This window comes from Muntiacus reevesi, chromosome 3 (assembly GCF_963930625.1).
Source record: "Muntiacus reevesi chromosome 3, mMunRee1.1, whole genome shotgun sequence".
Lineage (NCBI taxonomy): Eukaryota > Metazoa > Chordata > Mammalia > Artiodactyla > Cervidae > Muntiacus > Muntiacus reevesi.
The window spans coordinates 230,159,620-230,167,660 of record NC_089251.1 but is presented as its reverse complement, the minus strand read 5'-3'; the positions used below and the strand labels follow the sequence as shown (position 1 = coordinate 230,167,660).

Here is an 8,041-nt window from a genome sequence, read left to right as displayed (position 1 = left end):
AAGAGGTTCTTGAGTTCCTCTTCACTTTCTTCCATAAGGGTGGTGTCATCTGCATATCTGAGGTTATTGATTGATATTTCTCCCAGCAATCTTGATTCCAGCCTGTATTTGTCCAGTCTGGCATTTTGCATGATGTACTTTGCATACAAGTAGCCTTGACATATATACTTTATCTTGTGTAAAATAAATAGCTAATGGGAAGCTACTGAATAGCATAGGGAGCTCAGCTGGGTGTTCTAGAGGAAAGGGGCCTAGGGGCCTGGGAGGAAGGCTCAAGAGGGAGGGGATATAATTATATATATAGCTAATTCAATCTGTTATACAGCAGAAACTAACAGAACATTGTAAAGCAATTATATTCCAATAAATATATATATATGTATATATATATAAACACATACATGTATACATACAAACACATAAATAAATAATAATAATAAAAAAATAAGATTTAACAAAAGGATCATTTGGCTTTTAGTGAATCCCGAGAATATTCACCACTTGGCTTTATATGCAATGATATGTATAAATTGGAGGTCTATACTTGAGGACTACTTTTTTTCTAATTATAACATAAAATGTGTTCTGTTACTGTTTAGTGTACTTTATTACCGATTGCTATTTTGTATCATAAAATATAATTACTACATGTACATATTATGCAATAATAAAATTATCAGTGTTCCCTTAATTAAAATGAAATATTCTTCTCAGTGGAGAGAGAATTCATTTGATATTAATGAACGAAAATAAAAACACAGAAACAATGTCTGGCATTAAACGTACTGGTGTGGTATGTAAAAGTAACTAATGATCTGCTAGAATGTTAGAAAATGATTAATTTGGGGTTTGAATGGTTGTTTTTGAAACAGAACAGCATTCTTTAGAGATCAAAGGTTCCTCAGGAATATTATGCCTATTACAAGTATCTAGGGTTCTATCCCTCAAAACCTACCCAAACCAAAGCAATTATACTTGTATCTGTCTGCTTTATTAATCTTACTAAAATTTATGGCTAGAAAACTTTTCAAGGTCAAAACCATCTGAAAACATTCATTGCTATATAATATTAAATATTATTAATATTAATATGTTAATAAATACAACCACTATGCTAACATCATTAACATAATAATGCATAATATTAATCTTAAATATTAAAGAGTATTTCTTTCTGCTAATTTGTTTAATGGGAAGATATGCATTGCACATGATTATTGAGCATGGTCTTTATTTAATAATCTTATTTATAGATCAATAGTTTATAAAGTTTCATGGCTGATAAGTAATAGTAAAGCATTTTATTTTGCTTACTATATGTATTCTAATCACATATTTCTTCAAACTCTCAAAAGTAACATCTATTTGTCATTGATATCCATTTTATTAAAATAAGACAGACATGATTCTATTAAAATTAAAGAGCAGCCAATAAAGGAATCATCTTAGCATTTTCAAATTTACAAACGTTTCAGTACTAAATAGTACTTTTCTATTTGTGTTGGTGCTTTAAAATTACTAGTTTAAACCAATCTAAAAGTAAATAATGTTGTTGATGGGGTTTTAGAAACTTAACTTCCTTCTTTCACTATTCATAAAAGAAGTCTGATATTAGCTTTATCTATTTTTATATGACTCACTTATAATTTCTAATATTTTAATATTCAATCCATATGAGATTTATTTTATGCATCACCAAATAGAAATCTATTTTTATTCTAACAGGTTGCTAATTATCCTATATTTTGGGCAATCTATTTTCCACACTTTTAAATTACCATTTTTATTACATACAAACTCTAATAACAAGTGCTACAGAGTACTGAAAAGAATTTAATGCCATAAACTTAGATGTTGACATTGATAGCCAGTTTCCACTGTGAAATAAATGCCAGATGGAGACATAAACATTTAAATAATCAGAAAACCTGGTCTGGATGAAGTCAACCATGGTGAGAATATAAAGAGAGAGAAGAGCTATCATGGAATACCAATGAACAAGGATGTTTAAGAGATCAGAAAACAGTCGAGAACAATGTAGGAGAAAATCTAAGGTAGCTGCCCCCCATAAGCTGAATACTCTGCACTCTGGAGAGCAGAAGTAGTCACGAGGCAATACGTTTTCAAAAGTTACAGTGTGAGAGAAAAAAAGGTGTCCTTTGTCTTTAGCAACAAAGGTGTTGCAGGTACTTTGGCAAGAGTAGTTTCAGAGAAGTAATGGACCAAAACTCTGAGACTTGAATTGTTGCCTCTGAAATGTAAAACATTGAGATCTATTAATAGAAACTGGGCACAGAAATTTTTCACAAAATTTATATACAAAATTAGAATTAGGATAGCATTGAATTTAATTGACCAAATAAATGAAATAGAAAGAAGGAAAACCACAAAGACAAAAAAAAAAAAAAAACAGTTATTCATGTGAAATATACTCATAGTATACTGACTTCAAATGGTTATACTTTAATTCTTCCTCTAAAGGTAAGATTATTTTTTCTCAATATTGGGGGCAAAATTTCTATCCTCGAAATTTCTTTAAGTAGAGGAATCTAATTCTGTTTAAGACAAAGTCCTAAAGAAATTACACTGAAATATATGAATAACAATTTTTCCCTGTGTGGAGGTTCTCAAAAGCCTATGTAATCCAGATAGACCAAGATGTATTGCTATGGAAGATAGACTGCCGACTGCAATAATACATAATTATAGCATGCTTACATGGAAAACTACCTAAAATCAGACCAAACGACAAGTACATAGCACATACTCAGTGCTATATATCATTATTAAGCTTGACCTTAAAACTGAATAGAAGTTTTATATTGGATACAGAGATGGAGAGAAAATGTAGTGGTAGAAATTGTAAAGTGATCAGAGAGCAAAATAAAAGAAGCTTGAAAATTCTAGGCATATCCAGAAAAATACCTTAGATCTACTGAAATATTCTTATGCTTCTACTGATATATCATCCATTCAGGAAAGGCACATCAAGTTATCTATTTAAAATGTAATTTGCATCAAATTATCTTAAAATGTAATGGCGCTAATTAGATCCCAGGAATACAAAATCAAATCCTAGTTCATGCTCTCAAGGAATTTGAAGTTTAGTGGAATTTAGGGGAACAGTTAGACAGGGCTTGGTGACTGAACAACAACAAAAAAGGGAAATAGCAACAGAATGAAATGCAAAAGTGTATTTTTGAGGAATTTTGTAGGAAATGAGAGTTTTTTAGGTAAAGAGTGGCAGGATGGCAGTGTGGAAATCACTCACCACATCCAAGGATTAGATCAGCAAATGAACCCATAAGTTCTGTAAGAAGTCAGGAGAGCAGAAACTTGGACATTTCTCACTAGGCTCTCTTCCCTGAGAGTCCCAAAGAAGCATTTCAAGCCTTAGTGGGGAAAAAAAAAACAAAAAACAAAAAACATCACTGATTAGCTTTTTAATGTAATTGTTCATTTCATTATTTTAGTTTTTATATAAAAAAATTTATGAACTAGAAAAGTGAAAATAGTCAGTTCTTTTTTTTTTTTTTTTTCACCTCCACGTTGTGTTTTAATAAATAAAGCAGATTCATGGAAGAGACCTTAAAATCACATTTACAGACTACTTCCAGGTCCAAACACATAGGCGAGAAGCTGCTGCTGCTGCTGGAAGGGATGAGGCCCACATGCACTGGAGGACTGAGTCTACCACCCCACGCCTGTAGGCTGGATGGTGGAGCCCAGGACAGCAGGAGGTGAGGGACACGCATGCACCCACACCTGGCCCTGCAACTGCGAGCTACAGAATGGCGGGAAGTTGTGCTACTTTGAGACAAGCTAGAGGAAGGTTTCCTATTGTACTAACTGAGACTCCCATCATTACCCATCAGTCGAAGAACGTTAGCTACGGAAGAGCATCCGCTGAGAAATAAGGGCAGAGGACAGCAAAGAGGAAGCTATCAGGCCATCTCGCTTCTTCCAATGTCGGGAGCATCCACGTCATGCACCTCTTACTGGCTTAGTCCAAAAACTTCCTGTTGGTATTTGCACCAAACAAGGCTCCCCGCACTTCAGGCATCATTTGCTGAGCTACGAGGTCCAGCCGACTTTCGAGTGTGTTAGACACCTTGATCTTGCGGTCCCCGTTATAGATCTCAACACCGCCGGCTATTTCCTCGAGCAGGTAGGCCTCCTGATCAATCTGGACATCAGCGTCTCTTTTCGTCGCTACTTTGTACACAGGGATTGTTTTTTGCACTTCAGCCTTCACCAGAGGGAAATCCTGTTTCCTGCAGCGAACAATCATCCGGGGTTCCAGCAACTGGTACAAACCCTGGAGGACTAGTCCGTCCAGCAGCACTTGGTACCTGGCTGCATCTTTTACCACTTTGCTGAGTCTCTGTTTTGCTTCATTTAGTAGGTCTGTGATAAGGTCATCCCTCGCTCTGAGGACTTTGAGCCTCGCTTGATTCATCAAATTGGACACCTGAATTTTCTTCTGCTGCTCAATCTGCTTTTTTTTCTTCTCATAATATTCCATAATCTTCAGTCTTTGGGTTTGCACAAGACAACCTTTCTCAATGTTGAACTCTTCTTCTGCCTTTGCATCAATTTCTTCTGCTTTCTCATTGGCTTCTTGTTCAATAAAAGCCATCATGTGCTTAATCTGCTTCTGCACGTCGGCATCACTGAGGGCCATGGCGGCAAGCGACCTGCGACAGCAGACGATCAGCGGGAGCTCAAGCCTGACGCAGGAGACGCGCGAACAGGAGACAGAATAGTCAGTTCTTAAGTCCTATATTTTAACTGTTGCCATTCCTTCTCTCTCTCTTTTTTCCCCCCTAAAGTTTTGGTTTTGCTGAAACATTTACATGAAGCCTGCCTCTTAGGGAAGTGTAGAACATCTGAATTACATTCTTAATTCAGACCATTTTGTATTATTAACCAAAATCATAGAAACAGAGATCTGATTGATATCAAGAGGTACCTATTTGGGGTTTGACATGATGGCAGCTTGGGAAACATGGATGCAAGAAGCTCTTAAATTGGGTTCCACCTGACTACAAAATGGGGAGGCTTATAAAGGCAAAAAGCTGCAAGGCCACAGTTCCAAGAGTTGTTTGTATATCTATATGCTACATCTTTATCGATTCATCTATTGATGGACACTTAATGTTGTTTCCATATCTTGACAATTGTAAATAATGTTGCTATGAGTATGGGGTGCATGCATCTTTGCAAATTAGTTTGTTGTTGTTGTTTTAATATATACCCAGGAGTGGAATTGCTAGGTCATATGGTAGTTCCATTTGCAGTGTTTTGAGGAACCTCCATACTGTTTTCCATAGTGGCTGTACAAATTCACATTCATAGGAGGGTTTCCTTTTTTCTACATCCTTGCCAACATTTATTTGTGGTCTTCTTGATGATAGACATTCTGACAGGTGTGAGGTAATATCTCATTGAGGTTTCGAGTTGCCTTGCTCTGATAATTAATGATATTGAGAATCCTTTCATGTGCTTCTTGGCCATCTGTATATCTTTGAAAAACGTTTATAAAATCTTCTGCCTATTTTTTAATTGAGTTGTTTCTTTTTTCTTGATGTTGAGTTGTATGAACTGTTAATATATTTCAGATATTAATCCTTCATTGGTCATATCATTTGCAAATATTTTCTCCCATTCAGTAGGTGTCTTCATTTTGTTGGTGGTTTACTTTGCTATTCAAAAGTCTTTAAGCTTAACGAGGCTCCATCTGTTTATTTTTGCTTATATTTCCTTTGCTTCAGGAAACAGATCCAAAAATAATTGCTACAATTATATATCAATATGTCAAAAGGTGATCTGCCATGTTTTCCTCTAGGAGTTTTATGGTTTACAGTCTTACATTTAGGTCTTCCATCCATTTTGAGTTTATTTTGTGTATGGTGTTTTAAAATGTTCTAATTTTCCTCTTTTACATGTAGCTGTCCAGTTACCCCAGCACAATCTATTGTTTTGTTTTGAAAAAAGCTTGTGGCCTTGGGTTTGGTATAGTTCACAGAAACAGTCTCAGTGGTATAGAGACATTCTAATAATTAGGTTCATAATGGTTGCTCGACTGCATTTTTGTATGCCCTATGATTACTTCATTACAATTCCAGTCTGTCATCAGTATTCATGAGGAGTCAGAAGTACATGATGATGGAAGTATAGCATAGTGCAATTCTCACCCAATTTCCAAGAGTTTGTGGTCGGTTTTCATTCCAATCCCAAAGCAGGACAATGTCAAAAATGTTCAAACTACTGCACAATTGCACTTATTTCACATGCTAGCAAGCTAATGCCCAAAATCCTTCAAGCTAGACTTCAATAGGACGTGAACCGAGAATTTCTAAATGTTCAAGCTGGTTTAGAAAAGGCAGAGAACCAGAGACCAAATTGCCAACATCTGTTGGATCATAGAAAAAGCAAGAGAATTCCGAATAAAACATCTACTTCTGCTTCATTGACTACACTAAAGCCATTGACTGTGTGGATCACAACAAACTGTGAAAAATTCTTAAGAGGAGAGGATACTAGACCATCTTACCTTCCTCTTGTGAATCATGCATGCAGGTCAAGAAGCAACAGATAGTATCAGACATAGAACAACAGACTGGTTCAAATTTGGGAAATAAATATGCCAAGGCTGTATATTGCCATCTTGCTTATTTAACTTATATGCAGAGTACATCATGTGAAATGGATGAAGCATAATCTGGAATCAAGATTGTGGGAGAAATATCAATAATGTCAGATAGGCAGATGACACCACCCTAAAGACAGAAAGCAAAGAGGAACTAAAGAGCCTCTTGAGGAAGGTGAAAGAGGAGAGTGAAAAAGTTGGCTTAAAAATTCGTGTAACTCTATGGCTCATTCATATCAATGTATGACAAAACCAACTGAAAAATAAAAATTAAAAAAAAAAAAATCAACATTCAAAAAATGGGCCAAAGAACTAAACAGACATTTCTCCAAAGAAGACATGAAAAGATGCTCAACATCACTCAATATCAGAGAAATCCAAATCAAAACCACAATGAGGTACCATTACATGCCAGTCAGGATGGTTGCTATCCAAAAGTCTACAAGCAATAAATGCTGGAGAGAGTGTGGAGAAAAGGGAACCCTCTTACACTGTTGGTGGGAATGCAAACTAGTACAGCCACTATGGAAAACAGTGTGGAGGTTCCTTAAAAAACTGGAAATAGAACTACCATATGACCCAGCAATACCACTTCTGGGCATACACACCGAGGAAACCAGATGAAACTGGAGCCCATTATACAGAGTGAAGTAAGCCAGAAAGATAAAGACCAATACAGTATACTAACACATATATATGGAATTTAGAAAGATGGTAACGATAACCCTATATGCAAAACAGAAAAAGAGACACAGATGTACAGAACAGAATTTTGGACTCTGTGCTAGAAGGTGAGGGTGGGATGTTTCGAGAGAACAGCATCGAAACATGTATATTATCTAGGGTGAAACAGATCACCAGCCCAGGCTGGATGCATGAGACAAGTGCTTGGGCCTGGTGCACTGGGAAGACCCAGAGGAATTGGGTGGAGAGGGAGGCGGGAGAGGGGATCAGTATTGGGAATACATGTAAATCCATGGCTGATTCATGTCAATGTATGACAAAAATCACTACAATTAAAAAAAAATCAACATTCAGAAAGCAAAAGATCATGGCATCTGGTCCTATCACTTCACTGCAAATAGATGAGGAAAAAATGGAAACAGTGACAGACTTCATTTTCTTGGGTTCCAGAATCACTGTGGATGGTAACTGTAGCCATGAAATTAAAAGACACTTGCTCCTTGGAGGAACAGTTATGACCAATCTAGATAGTGTATTCAAAAAAGAGACTATCCCTTTGCTAACAAAGGTCCATATAGTCAAAACTACTGTTTTTCCAGTAATCATGTATGGATGTGAGAGTTGGACCATAGAGTAGGCTGAGCACCAAGAACTGATGCTTTCAAACTGTGGTGTTAGAGAAGACTCTTGAGAGTCCCTTGGACA

The 8,041-nt window shown here is 36.3% G+C and overlaps 1 pseudogene; it reads right to left on the bottom strand.

Moving 5' to 3' along the window:
* Positions 1 to 3,519: 3,519 nt before the first annotated feature.
* Positions 3,520 to 4,753, bottom strand: LOC136163436 (V-type proton ATPase subunit E 1 pseudogene; annotated as a pseudogene).
* Between the last annotated feature and the right edge of the window lie 3,288 nt (positions 4,754 to 8,041).